This window comes from Crinia signifera, chromosome 6 (genome assembly GCF_055691185.1).
Source record: "Crinia signifera chromosome 6, ASM5569118v1, whole genome shotgun sequence".
Taxonomy (NCBI): domain Eukaryota; kingdom Metazoa; phylum Chordata; class Amphibia; order Anura; family Myobatrachidae; genus Crinia; species Crinia signifera.
This window is the reverse complement of record NC_139222.1, coordinates 25,562,864-25,572,663: the sequence shown is the minus strand read 5'-3', so window position 1 is coordinate 25,572,663 and position 9,800 is coordinate 25,562,864. Positions and strand designations below refer to the sequence as shown.

The window sequence follows — 9,800 nt, the reverse complement described above, 5'->3', positions numbered from 1 at the left end:
GCGTAATTACTTCACTAACAAACTTAGTGCATGTAGAATGCGTGTAAATGGGCTGTCACTCGCCAGGCACTTTCGCCACACAAATTCTTGCATGTAAGAGTCAAGGTGATGGCAGGCTGTGCCCCGCTGGCGTTTGTTACGCCACTTTGCACACCCCCATAGTCTTTCTATATTTTGTGTGTGTGCTCCAGTGTCCGGGTCCACAAAGTTATATTTATGATTCACCCTCAAATGATTGTATCCAGCACGCTCAAGTTCTGCGGTATTGTAGGCACGCCAGCAATCACTTACAATTGTAGTGCCAGCCTCGATGTGCTCTGCAATTGCGGTCATCAGGGTCGTCGCATCTCTCTTTTCCACAGGCAACATGAAACATTCCCCTGTTTCGCGACACACTCCTCCAAAGACCCACTGCTGTGGGAGAACTCTGCCGACATTCGCTTGTCTCTTTGCGAACAGCGACTCATCTATCTCCACAATTTTGCCTGCTCCACCAATCCGGCGTTGAGGCTGGGACATGAGGTCGCATTGACACGCCTCCCGCATCAAGGCGTTGTAGAAGATAGCCGTCTTATTGCAGATATTCAAATGTTTGTCACAGAAGTCTATGGACACCAGCAGAAAATAAATCTGAGGATTGTCATAAATGGAAGTCTGCATCCAGGGTAAAATAGTGAGGCCCGCAGACTTTGCTTTTTGCCACAGCATTTTATATAGCAGCGCCATTTCCGCTCCTTCACGGACAGGCGCATTGGGTGTCCGTTTGGACAGGTAGCTGTCGCTGGAAGAAGCCCATTGTCCTGCATGAACTTCACAGTATCCTCTTCCGTCTTGGGGAGGCTGAAGATACTGCCCGGCAAAGCCATACCGTCAAATAGGATGAAAGGGGCAAAATGGGCCAATATCCAAAGAAATTGAATGAAAATTCCTGAAAAATCACCTCAGGAAAAGTCTCATACACAGCACCACAGCAAACCACTTGTTATCTCCTGACAAAACTTCCTCGGAGTGAAATTCTGCCAGATGTGGCAGAGGGCGGGATTACAATTGGGCGGGATGGGTTAAAATCGCGGTGCGTCGCATTGTATACCATACAATGCGACGCGATTTTGTCTTCAAGGAAATTTCAAGGGAAATTGCGTCGCATCGTATTCTTAATGTACTGTAATACAAATTCAACATCGGGCCCCCGGATAATTCACAAGTACCGTAAGTACTGATAATGTATGTAGGCAGTAAGTTACTGAGATGTTCCAAATGTTGCCATTAATTCGGATTGCTTACTTCCTTTTTTATTTTTTATTTTATTTTTTTTAATTCAATAGTTGTGATTGGATTTAATGCATATAAAAACCGAAAACAATACAAAACGTAACCTGTTCGCTATATTATTACTGTCTACCTAGAAAAGTGTAAGTGTAGCTTATACACTAATACAGGGAATAAGATCCTATCCGCGTGCCTGTGTCCTGAGTCTTGCCTGCTGCTCACACATCGTCAAATCAATATACAAGAATACAGTAAAATTAACATTGCACCTAAAACAAAGTACACAAATAGAACTAGGAATGCAGGCATTAGATGTAAGGAGTGTACACAACACCACAAACCACAACCCTATATCTCTGTGCACAGTTGTCTATTGGCTGCTTTTGAAGACAACATATTAAACACACCTGGTGGTAAATGCCTGCATCAGGACTCTGGTGGAAATTATTCCATGTATAATGTCAGTCCAGAATGAGGCAAGTACAGGGCAAGACCACAGTAAGTGCCAGAATGTGCCATCCGTAGAACAACACTTCGGTCACTTTTACTCCACTTCCCCCCCTTCTCATCTGACGGATAGGGGTAATGTACACCCTTTGTAGTACAGCTGAATCTATGGATAAGGCATAGTGGTCGTAGAGACCCCAAATCTTCCCATATCTCCTCTGAAAGAGGGTCCGTATCCATTTCCCATTGTGACTTAAGATATATGGTATTATCATGGAACGAACGGAGTAGCGATGAGTACACCACTGATATTGAGTGTCTAGGGGTCAGGGAGAGCAGGAGCTTTTCAAGAGGGGAGTCCTGGAGGGTCAGTGCTAAATTGAGCCGAGCAAAAATGTGTCTTCGAGAGCCCATCCTGATATAAATGTCCTATAGTGAGCACATTCCAGCCCGAACCCTGAGCCAGAAAGGATTCCATTTCCAGAAGGGTTGGCCTCTCTGATCCCCCTATGGCTAGCTGCAGCGATGGTGGGGACTGGTCTGAAATTGCCTATAGTCTCCTATGCTACAGACCGAGTTCTCGGAATCCATCCACAGGAAATGAGGGCAGAGTCTATCCTAGAGAAAGCAGAGGAAACACGAATATTGTTTGGTGTGAGGGTTTTTCAGTCTCCACACATCAACCAGGCCCATCTCCTCCATTAAGGCAGAGAAGTGGCCCACAGTACGTCTATGGCCCACAAATGAACTATTCAACCTGTCTAGTTCAGGCACAGGGCAGGGGTACCTGGAAAAAGGGCAAGGAAGCCTGCCAATTTTTAGGAATATCGTTGGAGTATGGTGGAGGTATAAATACAGCAAGAATCAACAAAGACAGAGTGACTAGTACATAGCAAAAATCCATACCCCTCCACGGGTCAATTTGTACCTGGCCTGCCCTAAGCGGGGTCGTTTTACAGACTAGAACAGATACTGCCTTCTGAAGAAACCGCTATCCCTCTACAGCAGAGAAACGCGTCAAGGACTGTTTTCCAGCACATATCTCCTGTATATCTCCTACCCGGACTGCCTGTCCCTTCTAAACAACAGCCGGTACCTCTTCCCAACTGCCGAACTCTGCCGTTACCTACTATCCATTCCAACAACCTCTGGAGCCGTTCAGTGTCCCTGCATTCCATCACAGGTTCGTGCCGCTCGCTTCCTGCTCAAACATCTACAGCGGCCAGGCGGCTTTATGCCGACCGCTGTGCGGGTATAGCTTGAGCAGCACCTGACCCTCGTGTTTACCATCTCTTGGCTGCCATGAGGATTGGATTCATTCAGTAAAGGGCCCTACATACGCAGAGATGTGTGCCAGAGATACATAACGGGAGATTCAGCACAAGAGATTTCACTCTTGTGGCTCATTTCAGACAATGAGCCACATACAGAGAGATTTGTGTCAGAGATTCAAATTGGGAGATTCAGCACGGGAGATTTCAAATCTGTCACGACTGTCACAGCCGTACATGCCATCAAACTGCACTGTGTATGTATGTATGTGTGTGTATATATATATATATGTATATATATATATATATATATATATATAATGTGGTATAGGGGTCCCCATCCCTAAACATAGGCGTCTAGACCCCGGTAGGCGTCTAGACCTTCTCTCCATCTCTTCCATGATGCCTTGGATGTGGCCCCCAGTTATCCTGTGGAGGAGTATTTACTCCCTGGTATTTACAAGCCAACAAACCAACAAGGCTTGCAATGGCAGCCAATAACAGAACTTCTCTCATGCACGGCAGCCCTGTATGCCCCTCTGAGCTGAGCAGGGATTGGCTGAGCCCTCTTGCTGTGTTGCCATGTGAGGTGCTGTAGGTAGGGGCCGGGCTGAATCTCCAGGGCACTCTACTGACCCAGGGAAGGAGCCCTGTGGCTATGCTGGCTTATGTCTGTGATGGGGCAGGGCAGGCTGCTCCCGTCTATCATAGCAGCAGCTTCCCGGCGGCGGTGCTCCCCGCAGACACTGCCAGCTCCCCCAAGCCACCAGGTCCCGCCATTAGGATACCTGTAATAAGCACCGGCTGAAGTGGGTGCCTGTCACAAATGGCGATGGCAGCGGGTCCAGCCATTAGCGCCGGCTGCCGCGGGTCCCGACTCCCTACATTAATGTCAGTGACAGTGGACCCTGTAATCACCTCGGCAGCAGGGGTGCCTGTCATTAGTGCTGCGGCAGCGTCAGCGGAAGTAATAGATACAAGGACAGCCTATAGCGGGAGTAAGCTATATGACACTGCTGTGTGCTGGGTGTCAGACCCGGGGGTGCGTTGCAGGGAGCTGTGAGTGCAGTGAGAGAAGCCAATACTTGCTTGGACTGACGCAGGAATGCTTCCGAGCGGCAGCGGCTTCAGTGGGGCGGTGAGTGACAGCGGGGCTTCTTGTTGGCGGCGTCTTCAGTGACGGTCGCTCAGATGGCCCTGCTCATCCCCGCGCCACACATGCGGGAGATGAGCAGGAGCATCTCAGCGACTGCTCTGAATTGACAGACAGGTCCGTTCTGAATCTTGTGCAGATTCAGAACGGCGGGGGCGCGCATGTAAATCGCTGTGTGGGCTATATACACAGCGATTTACATGCATTTTCAGGCATTTTCTGAGCGATTTGTTAAAATCGCTCAGAAAATGCCTGAATATTGTGCTGTGTGTGGGGCCCTTTAGAGGTATTACCGCTGTTCATTTATCTCCCTATTCCCTATTTGATTGCATCAAAAGTACAGCGAAATGGCCCAAAACATGGCCGATTTACATACAATTGGTCGAGATTGTATCTAAATTGGCTCGTTTTGGGCCATATTGTCCTGGTGTGTACCCCACATAACACTATTCCCTTTGAGTATTCAGAGACTTTATTCACTCATTAATTAAAAAGGTGGTACCACTCCGGAGCTAATGCAGCATAAGAATATCAATTCCTATCAATTTATTAAGGAACTGATATGTTGCCCAACTAATTTTATCTTACTATTCAGTTTTTATGTATATTGTTTTTTTTTTTTAGACTGAATTGTAGCGAACTAATAAATATATCTATTTATTTTTATTCATAAATTCTCCAGATGTGTGGCGCTCTCTTTTACACCTACATGCAGTTATTGGTATACGTGTATAAATTTTATTGTTTAGTCGTTTAATGTGAATTCCATTTCTGTCCTAAACAGCAATTTTTCCAGAATTCCTGTTGGGAGAAGCCCACCCGTTGGGTCTTATTCTAGTTCACTCTTTCTGACAAAATCCTTCTTAGATGGACAAAACCATGTGCACTGCAGGTGGGGCAGATGTTACTTGTGCAGAGAGAGTTAGATTTGGGTGGGGTTTTACTTCAAAGTGAGATCTATATTGCAGTGTAAAAATAAAGCAGCCGGTATTTACCCTGCACAGAAACAAAATAACTCACTCAAATCTAATTCTCTCTGCACATTTTACATCTGCCCCCCTGCAGTGCACATGGTTTTGTCCATCTAAGAAGGATATTGTCAGAAAGAGTGAACTAGAATAAGGCCCATTGTGTCTATTCAACGCACGCTCTTACAGTGTGCGTATGGAAAAGTGGAGCCTTGAGATTGATATCGCGCCTGATTGTTTTGCAGTTAGAACACAGACTCCCCTGAGCTGACTACATACTAGCTCCCGGCAACAGGACAGAAGAGCAGACTCTCCGCCCAATCAAGCACTGCACGACCCAAACAATGCTAATACGATAACCAAGTCCATTGCGGCTGTGAGAACGGACAGAAGTAACTGAGCCACTCATCAACCCAACAATTAGTCCCAGCTCGAGGGAAGAGGTGTAGAACAGTAACAAGGCATAGAAAAACAAATAGGGTTACTCGTCGGGGTCGACCAATTTGGCCCGTCAGCCTGTGAGTGTCCAGCCATGTGGTCAACTGCCTGGGAGTAGAAAAAAAACCTTGTTTTCACCATCAATGACCACACGCAGCCTATATGGGAACAGCATGGCACACGGAATGTTCTGGCTGCGTGAGGGGGGATTGCGGCATGTCCGTCACACAGATGCTGGGAGCGTGTCCTGTGCAGTAGTCTGTGAGCCTGCCGTCCCCATCGACACCGGAAGCTGCAAATTCACTCTCTAATGTTCAAAAACCATGTGCACAGCAGGTGGGGCTGATGTAACATGTGCAGAGAGTGTTAGATTTGGGTGAGTTATTTTGTTTCTGTGCAGGGTAAATACTGACTGCTTTATTTTTACACTGCAATATAGATATCAGTTTGAAGTAAAACCCCACCCAAATCTAAATCTCTTGCAAAAGTAACATCTGCCCCACCTGCAGTGCACATGGTTTTGTCCATTAGAGGGAAAATTTGCTTTTGCAAGTGAACCAGAATCAAGCCCAAAAATCACATCTCCCTCAGTGGTATTCTTGCTTGTGCTTCCATCGGTCAGAAATGAAATAAATGACTGGAATTTTTATTTAACTACAAGCTAATTAAATATGTTTGATAATTTTTTAATTGTAAAATACAAATAATTAAAGGTGAAAGTATAAGCGGAATGAAGAACTGCATCTGAGCCGTAAGTTACATGACTAGAGGTATAAGATGAGAGGGGTCCTCCAGGAGGTCATAGAGTACAGCTAAGAAGGCTGCTGGCCAATACATTATCAGGAGGGATGACCAGTTCTTTACCATACAAACATTGAATCCTATTTCTCGCCTGTCGGCCATGAAACATGAGAACAAGTAATCTATCAGCCCTGTTACCAGATTCATAAAACCTATGGTCAGGTAAAGCAGACTACATTTGGGTATGAAAAAAATATTGCAAATGGTGGCGCACCTCATTAAGCCCCTGGGTAAGGGATCGGGACAGGCGGGATTTAATCTGTCATTCTAGAAGGGCTAATTCAGCTTCCAGGTCCACCTGGGTCTGCAAATAGCTATGCTTTAGCCTGGCCCCAAGCAGAATAAGGCCCTGCTAACCACAGCTTTAAGGTTGCCCCAGTGCTCACGTTTATTTAGACAACACACATGACAGAAGCCACCAACGTCTTGGTGGAAAACTGCTCAGACTAAGCGACCAGGACCAAAATAGGGGTCAGACCCAAGAATGGCCTTTCTATTAATGGATCTAGGCCCGAATGGAACTTTACATATTACAAGAAAACATCTCATCCTGTAATGGTAGAGGCTGGCGGTACACCGGAAGTGTTCCATTCTGTAAGTAACTAGCAAACACTTCACTTGATCTGTCAGATGCCATCTAGTGGCTGGTGGGGAGCAACACACTCAAATTCACATCAAAGAAGATTACACGTAGTCGAGAGACCAAGAGTATACAGTATGCCCTGGTGATGAGCTACTGCACGCTCCCGCATCATTGCTGGGAAAGCCAATCATCTGCTGGTATTACCAGCAAGATCTCCGCCACACAGGTATTCAGGTCCGTTCGCATCCCCCATTCAGACCAGTGGCGTACGTCTGGTCATGAGCAGGTGCAGGGTGCGTGCGCCTACGGAGAACAGAGTGTTCTCCGGGCTCATGCACCCAACACAGAGTGTAACCCCACAGCCTGCGACTGGATGAGCATACATGGCATGCGAGGGGAGGAGGGGTGGGCAGCGTCTGGTAGAATCGAAAGGCTGCGAATTTGCAGTCTTCTAAATCAACCAGAATAACCCCCACAGTTTGGGAACTACTGACGTAACACAGGTGATGGCACTCATAAACAGACAGGAAAGCCCAGGAGCCGAGCATTGTGTCCCTGCTGGAATGGGTCTTGTATAATAATAGAAACAACAGGACACCACAGGCTGCTCCCCCTGTAAACTAATATTTATTTATTAACAGTTCCTTATATATAGTGCAGCATATTCCATTGTGCTTTACAGTAGGAAAAACTGATAAAACAAACTGGTATGATAAAAGGTATGAGGGTCCTGCTTGCAAGCTTAATAAGAGGACACCACAGGCTGCTCCCCCTGTATACTAATAACAGGACACCACAGTCTGCTACCATTGTATAATAATAATAACAGGACACCACGGTCTGCTACCCCCAGTATAATAATAATAACAGGACACCACAGGCTGCTCCCCCTGTATACTAATAACAGGACACCACAGGCTGCTCCCCCTGTATACTAATAACAGGACACCACAGTCTGCTACCATTGTATAATAATAATAACAGGACACCACGGTCTGCTACCCCCAGTATAATAATAATAACAGGACACCACAGGCTGCTCCCCCTGTATACTAATAACAGGACACCACAGGCTGCTCCCCCTGTATACTAATAACAGGACACTACAGTCTGCTACCATTGTATAATAATAATAACAGGACACCACGGTCTTCTACCCCCAGTATAATAATAATAGGACACCACAGTCTGTTCCTCCTGTATACTAATAATATGACACCACAGGCTGCTCCCCCTGTATACTAATAACAGGACACCACGGTCTGCTACCCCCAGTATAATAATAATAACAGGACACCACAGGCTGTTCCTCCTGTATACTAATAACAGGACACCACGGTCTGCTACCCCCAGTATAATAATAATAACAGGACACCACAGGCTGTTCCTCCTGTATACTAATAATAGGACACCACAGGCTGCTCCCCCTGTATACTAATAACAGGACACCACGGTCTGCTACCCCCAGTATAATAATAATAACAGGACACCACAGGCTGTTCCTCCTGTATACTAATAATATGACACCACAGGCTGCTCCCCCTGTATACTAATAACAGGACACCACAGTCTGCTACCATTGTATAATAATAACAGGACACCACAGTCTGCTACCCCCAGTATAATAATAATAACAAGACACCACAGGCTGTTCCTCCTGTATACTAATAATAGGACACCACAGTCTGCTCCCCCTGTATAATAATAACAGGACACCACAGGCTGCTCCCCCTGTATACTAATAACAGGACACCACAGGCTGCTCCCCCTGTATACTAATAACAGGACACCACAGTCTGCTCCCCCACTATAATAATAATAACAAGACACCACAGGCTGTTCCTCCTGTATACTAATAATAGGACTCCACAGTCTGCTCCCCCTGTATAATAATAACAGGACATCACAGGCTGCTCCCCCTGTATACTAATAACAGGACACCACAGGCTGCTCCCCCTGTATACTAATAACAGGACACCACAGTCTGCTCCCCCACTATAATAATAATAACAAGACACCACAGGCTGTTCCTCCTGTATACTAATAATAGGACACCACAGTCTGCTCCCCCTGTATAATAATAACAGGACACCACAGGCTGCTCCCCCTGTATACTAATAACAGGACACCACAGGCTGCTCCCCCTGTATACTAATAACAGGACACCACAGTCTGCTCCCCCACTATTATAATAATAACAAGACACCACAGGCTGTTCCTCCTGTATACTAATAATAATAGGACACCACAGTCTGCTCCCCCACTATATTAATAATAACAGGACACCACAGGCTGTTCCTCCTGTATACTAATAATATGACACCACAGGCTGCTCCATCTGTATAATAATAACAGGACACCACAGGCTGCTCCCCCTGTATACTAATAACAGGACACCACAGGCTGCTCCCCCTGTATACTAATAACAGGACACCACAGTCTGCTCCCCCACTATAATAATAATAACAAGACACCACAGGCTGTTCCTCCTGTATAATAATAATAATAATAGGACACCACAGTCTGCTCCCCCACTATAATAATAATAATAACAAGACACCACAGGCTGTTCCTCCTGTATACTAATAATATGACACCACAGGCTGCTCCATCTGTATACTAATAACAGGACACCACAGGCTGCTCCCCCTGTATACTAATAACAGGACACCACAGTCTGCTCCCCCACTATAATAATAATAATAATAATAACAAGACACCACAGGCTGTTCCTCCTGTATACTAATAATAGGACACCACAGTCTGCTCCCCCTGTATACTGATAGAGTTTATCTTACTCAACATTATATTACTTATACCATAGCATAAGTCTTGTCAGTACAGAGTATTATAAAGACCCATATGTACTA

General features: G+C 45.8%; 1 protein-coding gene across 1 annotated transcript in view; it reads right to left on the bottom strand.

The window, feature by feature from the left end:
* Window positions 1–9,800, bottom strand: part of LOC146009552 (uncharacterized) — a 485,071-nt gene that overhangs the window by 143,304 nt on the left and 331,967 nt on the right. The gene's annotated exons all lie outside the window — the stretch shown is intronic.